We start from the raw sequence: 17,954 nt of genomic DNA, 5'->3' as shown, positions 1-17,954 counted from the left end.
AAGTTTTATTTTAGGGCAAACTGTTACTTTAAAGCTGAAGACAAAGAAGATAACTGTTATACTACACAATAAAATAACTACGAATTTGGTTAAAATTTAAATAATAAATAAAAATAAATAAATAAACAAACTAACAAACTTAATTAATTAATTAATTAATTGAATTAAAATAAGAATAAGGTTCTCCAAAAACGAAGAGAAGGGAAATAGGACAAAATGGCTATTTAATGTAGGATTTGATTCATCTATTTGATTTTTTTTATGTGAAATCAGTCACAGTCAATAATAACTCGAGATAAAATAATTTATAAAACTTCAATTATAGATGTTTTTAACAATGTAGTTTACTGTAAAATTTAGATTTTTTACTGCATTTTTTCATGATAAAGTTTATGCAAGCACAGCCGCTGTTTTTTTTTTTTTTTACTGTAAATTTATTTTTACTGGATTTGTTGTTGTTGTTCTTTAAGCCAGCAATTTTATGTTGAATAAAGCAGTGATGTAATGTGTTTTGTGAACTTTCCCCCTGTGAGTTGTGAAGGTCTGAGACTCTGCGAGGAGTTTAAGCCACTGAAAAGATGCTGCTCATAGATATGGGGTGTATTGACTGTTCTGGACGGACTGGTAGGCGGATGATGAACACCCTGCGGTTTACATCCATCTGAGCCACTGCAGGCTGGTCACTTTAACAGCAGGACAGAGAAACGCAAAATCAACCGTATACTGACATCATAGTTTCATTTCAAACTCACACTAAAGCAAGACTGATAGAAACATCATTGTTAAAGGGACAGCTTACCCAAAAATGAACATTTCCCTGGCATTTATACACACATTTAAGTGGTTATAGATGTTTATGATTTCTGTTGAACACAAAACAAAGTATTTGGAAGAATGCTGGAAAATTGCAGCCATTGACATCCATATTAAAATAAATAAACAAATACTGTGGAAGTCAATGAAAAACATTGTTTATTATGTCTAACTTTGTGTTCAACAGACAAACTAAACTTCTTCAACGGGTTTAGAACATGTGAGGGGTCAGTAAATGATGACAGAAGTTTTTATTTTAGGGCAAACTGAGAAGATCACTGACTGGCTACACAATAAAATAACTACAAATTTGGTCAATATTAAAATAATAAATATAAATAAATACATAAATAAATAAACAAACAAATACATTAATTAATTAATTTAAAATGAATACATAAAATAAATGAATAAATAAACAAATATATGCAGATAAATAATTAAATAGAAATAAAATAAAATAAATAAATGAACAAATTAATGAATAAATGAAAAATAAATTAATTCTTCATTAATAAAAAATTATATAAAAAATTTATGTAAATAAAAAAAATTAAATAAATAATTAAATAAATAAACACAAATAAATAAATACTCTAAAATAAATTTATAAATTAAAATAAATGAATAAATAAACAAATAAATAACATAAAATACCTAACTAATTAGTAATTAAAAATCAATAAATAAAATAATTAGATAAACAAACAAATAAATAAATATATACATTCATTAATTAATCATTTATTAATAAAACAAACATAAAAAATGAACAAATAAGTAAATAAATAAACATAAATCAATTAATTCTTTCATTTAATTAATTATAATAAATTCATGAATAAAATAAAATAAACAAATAAACAAAGAAATACATAAATTAATTAAATAAATAATAATATATAAAAATAAATATAAACATTCAATCATTCTTTTTTTTTTTTTTTTGACTAAGTCCCTTTATTAATCTAGGGTCGCCACAACAGAACCGCCAACTTATCCAGCATATGTTTTACGCAGCGGATGCCCTTCCAGCTGCAACCCATCACTGGAAAACATCCATACACTCTCATTCACACTCATACACTACAGCCAATTTAGCTTACCCAATTCACCTGTACCACATGTCTTTGGACTGTGGGGGAAACCAGAGCACCCAGAGGAAACCCACGCGAACATGCGGAGAACATGCAAACTCCACACAGAAATGACAACTGATCCAGCCGAGGCTCCAACCAGCGACCTGCTTGCTGTGAGGCGAGATCGTTACCCACATGCGCCTCCATGGTGCCCAAAATGAATATATAAATAAATCTAAACATCCAAACAAACAAATAAATAAATTAGATGTTAAATGTTAATTTACTACGCCGAACAAATGCTTTTAAAACTGTCTTCATTCTCTGGAGAAATATTAATGCAACATTTTTATCTAAAAGTGCAAACACTGATGAATCATGATTTTTGCATGAGGACATTTTTTTTTCTTTTACGTAAAAGCACTCGCGTATGTCTGACTAATAAAAGAGATCCCATGTGTTTTGGAAATGTTTCCTTTAAGCCACACACATAGTAACCCAAAATAAATGAAAGATCTGCCAAAGTCTCCCCCCTCCAGCTCCCCGTTTGCATGAAAGCAGTCGAGGGTTGAAAGGCTGAATGATACGGCAAACTTTGAGCTCCGACTATTTCAGGACACACCGCCATCCACTCTCAGCATCCCTTTTTTGGACTGAGAAAAAAGCGGGATGAAAGGGTGACGTTGAGTCTCCGGGGAGCTCATCAGGGTGACAAGATGACGCCGCTTTTTGCTCAAATTGTTGCTTGTAAAATCCTGCCATAGTGAATCTCCGGATGGCAAGTCAAAACAGGCAGCAAACATCAACAAAACAAAACGCAACAGCCCAAAATAATCTCCCTCAACATCAGATCTGAAGTCAAAATTTATATGGTGCGAAGAGAAAAAAAAATAGGATGCGAGTACACTGAAAAAAAAAAAAAAAGATTCATTCGATTTACTCAATTTTGTTAAAGGGCACCCATGATGAAAATCAACTTTTGTAAGCTGTTCGGACAGAACTGTGTTTAGTATAGTGTGTCCACAGTCATACTGGAGTGAAAGAAACACATTAAGTCTTATTTTTAATTTTCCCGACGTTAAAATAGGATCCAAATCCCTGCAATTCTGAAGCCCACTGCAACGTCAACGTGATATAGTACTGCAGTTTCCCCGCCCACCGAATCGAATGATAGACGCATATTAACATGTCTCCCATAGTATTGCTATAATCATATCAACAAGACAGGACGTGCACAAAGCAACTGGGACTAAATATATGTTCGGCTCTCTGTGATCATCAGCACCTCTAGAATGAGTTTTACAAATTTAAAATGTTTCTAAATCAGTGTGCGTTTGTAATAAAGACCGCATGTCAGTACAATATAAAAGAAGACACTTCAACAGACATTAAATCAGGTTTCATTTGTACATTAACATAACAGATATCCATACAGAAGTGGAAATTAACATGTATTCTGTAACATTTGCCACAACATTGTGCAGATTCACAAGGGTATATTAAATAATCTGATGGGAATTTTGAGCTGAAACTTTACAGACCCATTCTAGAGACACAGTAGACATATCTTAAATCTTGAAAAAGGGGTAAAATAGGTGCCCTTTAAGGTAAATGGTTGCAAAAATTTATATGGGCTGAATTTAAATATTCATTCATTCATTCATTCAATTTCTTTTCGACTTAGTCCCTTTATAAATCTGGGGTCGCCACAGCGGAATGAACCACCAACTTATACAGCATACACTTTAAAAATTGGATGTCCTTCCAGCAGCAACCCATCTCAGAGAAACATCCATATACACTCCATCACACTCATACACTACGGACAATTTAGTTTACCCAGGGCTCAACAATAAGGACTGCCCGATGGCCCAGGGCCAGCGTGTGAGATGCTCTGGACAGTAGAACGGGCCACTGCTGCCTTGTCACTAAAGTTTAATTTGCCTGTGACTATTTGTCGATTGAAACAGAACTGCACTTCCTTACGGAGTGCACAAAATACTCAGAGATCCGGGAGAAGTTCTACCCGAAACTCACACACACACACAAAAACTTTGAGTCCCTGTCAAACAATGAGAAACTGCCCATCCTACTGGGGGAGTGTGTGTGCTGCTGTGTGTTAGCAGCTCAGTTTGTGCACTCCTGCCACCGTCTGAGGAACCCACAATGATCCGCTCCACTGTCTCCAACACACAACTGGAACTCTTTACTTGTGGACTTACTGTTGATATTATTGTCATCACTTTTATCCTGTTTCACAAATTACCATTAATCTATTTTTATTTTTATTCATATTTTTAGTTTTACTGATATATTGTTATTTTTATTAATCTATTTTTATTTTTTACATTTCGTTTCTTTATTTCTATATTATATTTTATGTTCATATTTGTTTGCACTACTGCCCTTTTTGCACTGTCTTGTCTGTACACAGCGACGCTGCACTGCTTTGGCAATACGAATGTAGTTATTTGTCATGCCAATAAAGCACCTAAAATGTGAAAAAATGTGAATTGAGAAATAGTTTGTGTTTTCAAGCCTTCAAATGCTACCTTCTCGGTTCTTCTCATCTGATTGGATGTTATGAGCACGTTATTACAGCAAGGAGACAGCAACATGGCGGTAACATCAAATGATGATGCTAAAGGAAAACATTTGTTTCTAACCTATTGGAAGCAGACATATACGAGGGTACACCACAACTGAACAAATAAATAATAAGTGATGTTTTGTACAGTTTGCTGTCAATTTAGCAGGTCTATAGCCATCTTTTGTTTCAAAACACTTTGAATTTTGCTCATTACACATTTATTAACACAAATATTAACATTCTAGATTTACAAACATTTTGACATATATATATATATATATATATATATATATATATATATATATATATATATATATATATATATATATATATACAGTTGAAGTCAGAATTATTAGCCCCCTGTATTATTAGCGACCCTGTTTATTTTTTTCCCCAATTTCTGTTTAATGGAGGGAAGATTGTTTCAGCACATTTCTAAGCATAATAGTTTTAAAAACTTATTTCTAATAACAGATGTATTTTGTCTTTGTCATGATGACAGTAAATAATATTTTACTTGAAATTTTTCAAGACACTTCTATACAGCTTAAAGTGACATTTAAAAGCTTAACTAGGGTAATAAGGTGCACTAGGCAGGTTAGGGTAATTAGTCAAATTATTGTATGATGATGGTTTGTTCTGTAGACTATCCAAAAAAGAATTAGCTTAAAGGGACTAATAATTTTGTCCCAAAAATGTTTTAAAAAAAATTAATAACTACTTTTATTCTAGCCGAAATAAAACAAATAAGACTTTCTTCAGAAGAAAAAATATTATCAGACATACTGTAAAAATGTCATTGCTCTGTTAAACATCATTTGGGAAATATTTAAAAAAGAAAATAAAAATCAAAAGGGGGCTAATAATTCTGACTTCAACTGTATATATATATATCTATATATATATATATATATATATATTTTTTTTTTTTTTCTGTTTAAGAACTAGTTATTAACTTTTTTTTGGTGGGGCCAGTGAAAATATTGGCAGGGCAATTAAAAATCTGAACCACTGGTCCGATTGGGCCAGTAGAAAAAATCCTTAGCATTGATCCCTGTTACCCAATTCACCTGTTTAACAAAATTTATTTGTTTGTTTAAACTCACCCCATATATCAATTGTTTGCAACTATTTACTGTCCCTTAAAAAATTGTAAATCCAATAAATATTTTTTTTTCAGTGTATATATTTAATGCCAGAATTGCATATGTCTTGCAGAGTTTATAAATTATGTAGGCCTATACATTATTATGTGTGTTATTGTTTATGCATAACTTCTGACATGGCTCATTTTTCATGGCTGGCTTTATTAATATCGCACTATGAAACCACAGCAGGGGATCAGAGAGTTGCAGGAAACATCATGTAAACGGCTTTATTAATTATAAAACTTGGCCAACGTTGACACCTTTACTTAATATAGAGGAAACCGCATTATCTGCAGTATTACAGATGCTGCAAACACAAACTGATGCTTTTTCTAATATAAATATCATTATTTAAAGCAGATTTTACTTTTTGTAGAAAATGACAGTCAGACAGATTAACAAATGTAGTCAATAACTGGGTTTTTGCTTGAAAAACTGAAATAAAGAGAAAATAAATATTATTTGTATATGATATTAAAGGCAAAATTATGAGGCCTTTTTTGTTAATATTTCTGGTGTTTAGAGCGAATAAATGTATATATATATATATATATATATATATATATATATATATATATATATATATATATATATATATATATATATATATATATATATATATATACAGTTGAAGTCAGAATTATTAGCCCCCTTTAATTTTTTTTCTTCTTTTTCCCAAATTATGTTTAACAGAGTAAGGAAATTTTCACTGTATGTCTGATAATATTTTTTTTTCTAAGAAAGTCTTATTTGTTTTATTTCAGCTAGAATAAAATGAGTTTTTAATTTTTTAAACACCATTTTAGGGTCAAAATTATTAGCCCCTTTTAGCTAAATTTTTCCTCAATAATATACAGAACAAACCATCGTTATACAATAACTTGTCTAATTACCCTAACCTGCCTAGTTAACCAAATTAAACTAGTTAATCCTTTAAATGTCACTTTAAACTGTATAAAGGTGTCTTGAAAAATGTCTAGAAAAATAATATTTACTGTCATCAATGCATAGATAAAATAAATCAGTTATTAGAAATGAGTTACAAAAACTATTACATTTAGAAATGTGTTAAATAAATCTTCCCTCCGTTATACAGAAATTGGGGAAAAAATAAACAACCGGTCTAATAATTCAGGGGGGCTAATAATTCTGACTTCAACTGTATATATGTATATACATAAACACACAACAGTTAGTCTGGTTCTCGAATCTGATTGGCTGATAGTCGTGCGATATTCTGCAATAACAGCACTCGTACAGACTCTTAACCTTGTGTTTTACTCCGCCCACATAGAGTGACATAAGAAAATACAACAAAACAAAAAAAATACTTTTGAGTTGTTTTGGGCGAGAATGTAATTGTTTAGATTGCAACTATGATGTTTTTTATTTAAGGATTTATTTTAAATATTTATTATTTTGGAGATTCATGCCATGCAAAGCAAAGAAATTGATGGTTGAAAGCCATAAGATGGTGACAGAGAGTGCATAAAAAGTCCTTAGGGGATAAAACTCAACGTTTTCTTTTCATATTTCAAAATACAGCTAATTAAATTGTTAGAAAACAGGTAAATGACACTCTAAGTCGATCTCCATGTTGTAGTGCTGTATTTATACCATAGTAATCTGGTTCTGTTTGCTCTTTGGTTTTTTTCAGGGTTAATATCCTGAACGCAACAGAGAAATACTGGTACATCTAAGTAGACTGATGGCATTTCATGCCGTTCAGCTTTATAATCTTTAAATGTCAGCAAAATCACCTGTTTTGTCAATACTTTAAGTTAGACATTATGCTAGATAATCATTCCATTACTAGCTCTAAAGTGTTGAGGTGTTTTTAAGCAATAGTTTCTGCTGTTCTGGGGTCAGCTGCAGATGTGAATGAATAGAGGAAGATATATTTCCTTGTTCAAAAGGATTTTTGAGATTCTCTGTGTTTGATTTTCTTTTTATACACATGATTATGCCATAGAAATGTTTTATAAATGCAATATCACGTCCTGTAGCAGTGCAAAATGGTTGTATAATTTAACTGATGAGATACTAAGGCACTCGTCCTGCGGCCTATAGCCAAGCACGCCTCCCACCAGTGCCAATATACAGCCATGTCTCACTGCTACTCATGTGATTTTGCTCATATATGTTTCTTTTAGAGATAATTTATTTATGTATTTATTTATTTATTTAGATTGGAATAAACACAGTTACAATTTAAATGTGTATATATATATATATATATATATATATATATATATATATATATATATATATATATATATATATATATATATATATATATATATATATATATATATATATACATACACACACACATATATATATATATATATATATATATATATATATATATATATATATATATATATATATATATATATATTTTTTTTTTTTTTTCAGATGTTTGTTTTCAGAGTAATTATTTTTATTCCTATTCTTATTATTCTTATTATTATAGTTAGTTAGTTAGTTAGTTAGTTAGTTAGTTAGTTAATTAGTTAGTTAGTTAGTTAGTCAGTTAATTAGTTACTTACTCAGTCAATTGGCTTCAGAACAAACCACTGTAGTCAAATGACTTGCCTCATTAACATAATTTAAGCCTTTAATAATAATATAGTTTTAAAGTTTTTTTTAAGTTATAGTGACTTAATTAAAATAGTAAGCATTTAATTAACACTTTAAGTTGAATACAATTATCTTATCAAAATTGAAAGTAAAATATTTATACCAGCATCATGGCAAAACAAAAGAAAATAGCTACTAAAACTGAATTTATTAAAACTACTGTCTTAGTAAAATGTGTTAAACCTTCTTTCCATTAAACATCACTTGGAAAATGTTTTTAAAAGAAAAAGAGGGCCAATAATTTGGACTTCAACTGCACAAGTGCTATTCAAACAAACAAACTGAACAACACAGTCTGCACAGGATGCTGGGACATCTGTAAACTCGGATGCTTTTATTTTGGTGGTAATGTATTGATATGTATTCATTTGTTGGATGTTTTAGCGAGCTGTACATGTGTTATCTGTATGCGTGACCTTGGACGATCTAGCAGTTGAGCTTCAGGAAAGGTGACACCAGCACAGTTTATGTATTCATTTGACTTTATCCCTGACGTCTTTAGTCTTCATTTTCACAGCCGTCCTTCACTTGCACAGCATGAATAATGATCCCTTATGTGTCATGTTTTTACACACAAAACGTACGACTTATTTCAGAGGTTGAGGACATATTGAGAGGACAAAGATAAAACACTATCCATCTATCTATCTATCTATCTATCTATCTATCTATCTATCTATCTATCTATCTATCTATCTATCTATCTATCTATCTATTAGAGATGTAACGGTATCAGAATTTCACGATAATACCTCAGTATGAATAGCACGGTACGGTATTTATTGAATAATTTACAGGAAAAACAAAACTAATAAAAAGACTGGAAAAAAGTGCCAAAAGTGTTTATTTACCTCAGCACTGAACATATCAATGACATACAAATCAGCCATCTATCTGTAAGTTTCAAAACCGGAACTTCAATTTTTTTATTTTAATAACAAAAAACTATTAAACCATATAAAAAATAAAGTTTCAATTTAGTATTGTTGAAAACTCATCACATTCAACATTTAATCACTCACTCACTTAGATAGAGATGGGTTTTTTAAGGAAAATTATCATATAACTATAATCAGGTAAAAGCTGGGATTTCTGGGCATGTCCCCTGCAACAGAAAAAAACCCTCTCATTTGGGACTGAGGTTTCTGGGACAGACAGATATGATTTAGCCAAGGTTGACAGCAGTGGGTAACGTTGTGCATTGTCTTTCCACCACTTAAGAGGACAAGCCATGAGTGAGATAGAGGTCTCTTTGCGGTACAAGTCAATGTCTGCATCAATCTAACAAGTGTGCTGTGTTCTGCAGTCCCCATGACTGTCTTTAGTCGTATTCCCCGACTTATATTTCACCACAGTCTGGCAGTGCCTGCATACTGTTTTATTCTTTGTCTGTCACCTTTTCTCCTTTTTCATAACTTTTTAGAAATAAACCGAAATGCTTCCACACATCCGATTTAAAACCCTCTTTAGGTTCGATCATTTCTAGCTCTTTTTCTTCCCCGCTACTAGCAACACACTCCATTTCCGCATTACTGGATCTGTAGCGACAACAGACCGCAAAGGATGATGGCCACGCCTAGGCTGATGGGAAAATTACTATTGCGGTATGACAGTATTTACAATATTGTTACATCCCTATGATCTATCTATCTATCTGTCTGTCTGTCTGTCTGTCTGTCTGCCTGCCTGCCTGCCTGCCTGCCTGCCTGCCTGCCTGCCTGCCTGCCTGCCTGCCTGCCTGCCTGCCTGCCTGCCTGCCTGCCTGCCTGCCTGCCTGCCTGCCTGCCTGCCTGCCTGCCTGCCTGCCTGCCTGCCTGCCTGCCTGCCTGCCTGCCTGCCTGCCTGCCTGCCTGCCTGCCTGCCTGCCTGCCTGCCTGCCTGCCTGCCTGCCTGCCTGCCTGCCTGCCTGCCTGCCTGCCTGCCTGCCTGCCTGCCTGCCTGCCTGCCTGCCTGCCTGCCTGCCTGCCTGCCTGCCTGCCTGCCTGCCTGCCTGCCTGCCTGCCTGCCTGCCTGCCTGCCTGCCTGCCTGCCTGCCTGCCTGCCTGCCTGCCTGCCTGCCTGCCTGCCTGCCTGCCTGCCTGCCTGCCTGCCTGCCTGCCTGCCTGCCTGCCTGCCTGCCTGCCTGCCTGCCTGCCTGCCTGCCTGCCTGCCTGCCTGCCTGCCTGCCTGCCTGCCTGCCTGCCTGCCTGCCTGCCTGCCTGCCTGCCTGCCTGCCTGCCTGCCTGCCTGCCTGCCTGCCTGCCTGCCTGCCTGCCTGCCTGCCTGCCTGCCTGCCTGCCTGCCTGCCTGCCTGCCTGCCTGCCTGCCTGCCTGCCTGCCTGCCTGCCTGCCTGCCTGCCTGCCTGCCTGCCTGCCTGCCTGCCTGCCTGCCTGCCTGCCTGCCTGCCTGCCTGCCTGCCTGCCTGCCTGCCTGCCTGCCTGCCTGCCTGCCTGCCTGCCTGCCTGCCTGCCTGCCTGCCTGCCTGCCTGCCTGCCTGCCTGCCTGCCTGCCTGCCTGCCTGCCTGCCTGCCTGCCTGCCTGCCTGCCTGCCTGCCTGCCTGCCTGCCTGCCTGCCTGCCTGCCTGCCTGCCTGCCTGCCTGCCTGCCTGCCTGCCTGCCTGCCTGCCTGCCTGCCTGCCTGCCTGCCTGCCTGCCTGCCTGCCTGCCTGCCTGCCTGCCTGCCTGCCTGCCTGCCTGCCTGCCTGCCTATCTATCTATCTATCTATCTATCTATCTATCTTCAAACTATTTTAATCCATCTATCTATCTATCTATCTATCTATCTATCTATCTATCTATCTATCTATCTATCTATCTATCTATCTATCTATCTATCTATCTATCTATCTATCTATCTATCTATCTATCTATCTGTCTGTCTATCTATCTATCTAACTGTCTGTCTGTCGGTCTGTAAATGTATTGCCTGCCTGCCCGCCTTTATGTTTTACATATATTTGTTATCAAACCTTCCAGATGCAGTGTGGAAAGCCATTAAACCTTGAAACCAAACCAAAGATCATTGTAAATTCATAAATATTTCTATCAATTCTATTATATTTTTAAGTAATATTATAATAACGCAATTCATTGTACAAATATAGTTTTTTTTTTTTTTTTGCAGTGTGAAAGGCTGTTTTTGTAACCTACATTTGTTATCAGGAGGAGAGAGCTCTATCAGAACCTTCCAGACTCAGTGTGGAAAAGGTCAAATCTCCAAACCCTCGGCATGAACCCTCAGCATGAAGCGTCCTGCAGCCGACTCTGGGAAGAAGGAGTTCAGCATTCACGCATACAGAGAACCTGCAACTCATAACAGCTTGTATTGGAGGGTGGCGCAAGAGAAACCATTAATCAAAAAGAACCATCTGGAGATGCCATAAACCATAATGACCATCCAGTTGCAATGGAAGAGACACTTCTGCTGTCAGATGAGACTAGAGTAAGAGTATAGGCTGAGCAGACTAGGATGATACTCTGAATAAATGCAAAATATGGACGATTTTTTTCCGCAATGAAGGAGTAAATTAACAAAGAAAAAAATAATTTTGAGATGTAAACAGTGGCTTAATGATTAGCACTGTCACCTGACAGCAAGATGGTTGCTGGTTTGAGTCCTGGCTGGACCAGTTGGCATTTTTGAGTGGAGTCTGCATGTTTTAGATGACAAGGTAACCTACAATGTCGCAGTCAAATAACTGAACTTTACCTGAATCAATATGACAAGATGTATACCGAACTACTTGTATCCTGTCATTAAAAATTTGCTAGGAATCTGACATTAATGTAGACAAAAAACAAAAATGTTAAGAAAATAAATTACATTACTTAATTGCTTATCTTTTTATTTTATTTAAGTTTTAATTAAATTTTATTGTATTTTATTATAATTTATTTTATAATTTTTAAAGTATATTTTGTTTTGTTTTATTTTTACTTTATTTTTTATTTTATTTGTACTTTATTTACCTTTTAATGGTATTTTATTTCATTGTTTTTCTTAATATTTAGTTTTATTTTTTATATTTTGTTTAGTTTTATTTTTACTTTAATTTTTAATTTTTTTTATTTGATTTTTATTTTAAATACTTTTTCAATGTTATTTTATTGTATTATTTTACTTTATATTTTGTTTTATATTTTGTTTTGTTTTTACTTTACTTTTTAGTTTATTTTTTCTTTATTTACTGAAATTATTCATTTATTCAATCATTTTCTTGTCGGCTTAGTCCCTTTATTAATCCGGGGTCGCCACAGCGGAATGAACCGCCAACTTATCCAGCAAGTTATTACGTAGCGGATGCCCTTCCAGCCACAGCCCATCTCTGGGAAACATCCACACCCACATTCATACACACACTATGGACAATTTAGCCTACCCAATTCACCTGTACCTCATGTCTTAGGACTGTGGGGGAAACCGGAGCACCCGGAGGAAACCCACACGAAGGCAGGGGAGAACATGTAAACTCCACACAGAAACACCAACTGAGCCGAGCTTCGAACTAGCGACCTACTTGCTGTGAGGCGACAGCACTACCAACTGTTATTATTTTGTTTTATTTTTATTTTTAGTTTATTTACTGTACTTTATTCACCCTTTAAATACTGATTTCTTTTATTTTTACTTTACTTTTTATTTGATTTTAATATTTTTATAGTCATTCATACATTTTTTTTAGGCTTAGTCCCTTTATTAATCTGGGGTCGCCACAGCGGAATGAACCACCAACTTATCCAGCATATGTTTGATGCAGCGGATGCCCTTCTAGCTGGAACCCATCACTGGGAAAAACCCATAGAGACACTAGCATACACTCACACACACTACAGTCAATTAAGCTTAGTAAATTCCTCTATACCACATGTCTTGTGAAGGGAACCGGAGCCCCCAGAGGAAACCCACACCAACATGGAGAGAACATACAAACTCCACACAGAAATGCCAACTGAGCCAGCCCTTCTTGCTGTGAGGCGTTTGTGCTCACTGTGCCGCCCATTTTTTGAAACATACAATAAACATGACAAATTAACAAAAGATGTAACTAAACAGACCTCATGCCTCTTCAGAGTGGAGATGAATACATCTGTAATCAGTAAATCCTACATTTTGCGTCCAGAGGCGAGTTTGTGAACAGTCCTGGTGCTGTCGTTACCCAGTAACGCACAGTAAACTATTTGAAGGCTCCTGATTTCAAAATAAAAGTTCTACATACATAGTCAGTTTAATATATGCGTAAAATAACTGAGGTAGGAAAATGATCACTGTTGTAACACTAGAAAACGTTTGGCTTACACCCATCCACTCCCATTCACACACACACATACACTAAGGACAATTTAGCTCACCCAATTGACCTATAGCGCATGTTTTTGGATTTGTGGAAAATTATTTTATTTTGTTTTTACTTTACCTTTTATTTTTATTTTACTTTATTTACTTTTCAACTGTTATTTTATTATTTTATATTTTGTTTTATATTTTATTTATTTTATTTTATGTTTATTTTTTATTTATTTTTTACATTATATACTTTTAAAATTTTATTTTATTTCAATACTTTTCTTTATACTTTGTTTTATTTTATTTTATTCATTTTCTTTATAATTTAATTGTATTTCATTATTTTACTTTATATTTTTTATGTTTTATATATTTGTTTTGTTTTATTTTTACTTTATTTTTTATTTAATTTTTACTTTACTTTTTTATTTTTTACTTTATTTTCTTTTTAAATGTTTTTATTTCATTATATTACTTTATATTTAGTTTTATGTTTTATAATTAATTTTTTATTTTTATTTTAATTGCTTTTTTATCATTGTTATAGTTATTTATTTATTTTACTAACTTTTAATAAAGCTTTCCCAAAAACCATGTTATACAATAACCCTTAATAATCCTAGCACTGGTTTCTCTGGCTGCCCTTCCATCACACAGTTTATTCTGTTTAACTAACTTCCTCTTTTTTTGGTTTGGTTTGGTCAGGCAGTCACATGATGGATTGCTTAATTAAGGTGAAAGACAATGAGTGAGTGCTTTCATTGTGTTTTGGCCTCTCTGGATTGAAGGAAAAATTGATTGCTCTTTTAAGACAACTTCCTCTGGCCCTTGGGAAATGTCACATATTTCATTTACAGGCGTTTGAGCTCTTGTTCCCTGCAGAGGGTCGAGCATCAGACACTGTAAAGTCACTGTAAAATCAGGCCTACAGTCATGGACGGAGGAAAATCATATTAATGCTGAAGATGTCAACCATCAGGCTAACACCACTGCAATCACATTGTTATTGTAGTGTCACTGAGATATCACTGCAGCTTTTTATTTCACTGCAGTTGTTGTTGTTTTTTTTTTTTGTTTTTTTTCATTGACCACATGCATAAATCTCACAGAATGTTCAAGAATGCCTGGGTCATATTTCACCCAACATTTTATCTAAAATTCAATCCATCAATCAATGAGTCAATATTAATTTATATGTGTAATAGATTGGGAGAAAATTGAGATTGAGACCAAATTTAAAATAAATAAATAAAGAGAAAAAAAATCGAATTAATGATTTATTTTTATTGATTTTTTACTGATTTGTATTAAAAATATTTAGATTATAATTTTCCATGAAAATATGTGTGCTACAGTATTTATACACAAATAAATAATACAGTATGTGTATTATTATTATTATTATTGTTGTTGTTGTTGTTGTTGCTGCTGTTGATGTGGTTGTTGTGTGCTACAAAATTTATTTAAAAAAAAATAATAATAATAAATAAATAAATAATATAGTTTGTTTATTATTATTATTATTATTATTATTATTATTATTATTATTATTATTATTATTATCATTATTATTATTATTATTATTTTTATTATTATTATTAATGTTGTTGTTATTATTATTATCATCATCATTTATTATTATTATTATTATTATTATTGTCATTATTATAATTTTTTATCATGATTGTTATTATTATTATTATTGTGTTATTATTATTATTATTATTATTATTATTATTATTATTATTACTATTATTATTATTATTGTATTATTATTATTATTATTGATGTTGCTGTTATTATTATTATCATCGTCATTTATTATTATTATTATTATTATTATTATTACTATTATTATTATTATTGTATTATTATTATTATTATTATTATTATTATTATTATTGATGTTGCTGTTATTATTAATATCATCGTCATTTATTATTATTATTATTATTATTATTATTGTATTATTATTATTATTATTATTATTATTGATGTTGCTGTTATTATTATCATCATCGTCATTTATTATTATTATTATTATTATTATTATTATTATTATTATTGTCATCATTATTATTATTATAATTATTTTTATTTTTATTATCATATTTATAATTATTATTATTGTTGTTGTTTGTGTATTATTATTATTATTATTATTATCATGATTATTATTATTATTATCAATGTTGTTATTATTATTATTATTATTATTATTTTACATTATTACTATAAACGTTACCTTTTATTTTTTATCTTTTGCAGGATTTGCCCACCTCTATTTAAATCTTCTCATTATAGATTTAAACAACGGGTCTTGGTTATTTCCAGTCACAAATCTGCAGCCCAGTTCTTACAGTGCCATCTCATTTGTATTCCCTGCTTTAATGCATCCACACAGCCGATGCAAATGCACTTACAGTTGTATAAGCGCGTCACATGCCTGCAGCGCAATCAAGACGGACACTTAAACTGCAGGCCACAGATTATGAGCCGTGTTACACTTCACATTTATTCACTACACTTGTCTACAAACATAATGCGCCTCTGTAAGTTAATGCTACCAGGATAAAACTGAGTCACGGGGTCTACCATGAGAAAGGGGTCTACTATCATGCATCATCAATCTTTTATTTAGATATATATGTATTTCACTGTTTTAGTGTTGTTAATAATATTGTTATTACTTTCAGTGTATGTTTTTTTCTGCTGTGTATATTTGCCAATATTTAATCGTGTATGTCATGGCAAAAAAGTGATTTAATTTAAAAGAGAAAGAAAAAGAGAGAAAAAGAGTTGAATAATTCCAAGAATTCCAGCAAATATATCTACATTTTATGGTATTATCAAATTCAGAAAAAAGTATGATATATATTTAGGTGACAATTCCACAATGATCTCAACAGCAGCCAAATATGTGCCAGCCTGCCACAAACTCAGACTGTAAGCCAATGGACAAACCTGAAGCAAGAGCATGTCTGATGTTAATATTCTTATGTTTATATTTCTTATTATTAGTAACATTATCTTTATATTTTTTTCATTTGTATTTATTTTATTATTTTTTATTTATTATTTATTTATAAAAATGTATTTACTTATATACTTATATTCATTTACTTTTTATATAATATTCATTCATTCATCCATTCATTCATTCATTCATTTTTATTTTGTCCCTTTAATAATCTGGGGTTGCTTATACAGCATATGTTTTACACAGCGGATGCTCTTCCAGCTGAAACCCATCACTGGGCAACATCCATACACACTCAATCACACAAATAAACTGCAACCAATTATCTATATTATTATCAATTCACCTGCACCACATGTGTTTGGACTGTGGGGGAAACCGGAGCACTCCCACTCCCCTGAGCGAACGCATGGAGAACATGTGAACTCCACACAGAAAATGCCAACTGATCCAGGCTTAAACCAGCGACCTTCTTGCTGTGAGGCGATCGTGCCACCCACTTCATTATTTACAGACATATTATTGTTCTATGTATTGAAAAACTGCTTCAGCAATATTATTCTAGACTTGAGTAAAGACTAAATTTTTTAGAAAACTTTGTTTATTTAAACATCTTCATACTTAACAAATAAACCATCTTCATAACTTTAAAATGTTATTTTGTATTGTCATTTCAGAAAACAGCTGATGTTTCAAACAAAAATAAAAAGACCTTTAAAACATTTACTGTACACTCATCATTAAATTGGATATATATATATATATATATATATATATATATATATATATATATATATATATATATATATATATATATATATATATATATATATATATATTTTTTTTTTTTTTTTATTTATTTATTAATTTATTTTTCTCTCACTATACTTAAATAAATAAATCAAAACAAACAAAACAAAAATAAAAGTTTCTCTATAAATATTTTTTTATAATTTTTTTTATTTTTTAGAAATAAACGTTCAATTTTATTTAATACCACAAAAATCACTGCATCACATACTAGCAATTTCATTACAACTTCAAAATTTATTCATCTTCAATTACAGTACAGACATTATTATTATTATTATTATTATTATTATTATTATTTATTATTATTATCATCATCATTATCACTTTAATTTAAAAGACTCCATGTCATTCATTCAACTGCAATACTTAAACTCCACACTCGCCTTTAAATATGCTTTAAAAAGAAGTCCCACATTTCGATTATGCTTTTCCTCCTATTTCTGCCACCGCACCCTTTGTTTTTGGTTCTTCATTCCCAAAATAAACAAATTAGGAGTGACATTTCCTTGAAATCTAAAAACATATCCTTTAATACAAAAAAAAAAAACCTAAATAAAATAAGAATATTGATTAATTATTAATTAAATTCCTTTTTGATTAGTCTATTTATTCATCAGAGTTTGC

The 17,954-nt window shown here is 32.5% G+C and overlaps 1 long non-coding RNA gene across 4 annotated transcripts in view; it reads right to left on the bottom strand.

Annotated features, from left to right (window-relative positions):
- LOC137495392 (uncharacterized) overlaps positions 1-13,429 on the bottom strand; it is a 143,023-nt gene extending 129,594 nt beyond the window's left edge. For 3 of the 4 annotated variants that reach the window (XR_015476117.1, XR_015476115.1, XR_015476114.1), the window contains exons 1-2: positions 13,309-13,421; positions 11,404-11,556 (exon numbers count right to left, since the gene is read on the bottom strand). This is a non-coding gene — a long non-coding RNA (uncharacterized LOC137495392). Of the gene's footprint in view, positions 1-11,403; positions 11,557-13,308 lie in introns of all 4 variants that reach the window. The other variant, XR_015476116.1, reaches the window with a different exon arrangement.
- Positions 13,430-17,954: the final 4,525 nt, after the last annotated feature.

This window comes from Danio rerio, chromosome 1 (genome assembly GCF_052040795.2).
Source record: "Danio rerio strain M-AB ecotype USA chromosome 1, GRCz13ab, whole genome shotgun sequence".
In the NCBI taxonomy this organism is placed as follows: Eukaryota; Metazoa; Chordata; class Actinopteri; order Cypriniformes; family Danionidae; genus Danio; species Danio rerio.
The sequence above is the reverse complement of the archived record's forward strand: the minus strand, read 5'-3'. Positions and strand labels throughout refer to the sequence as shown.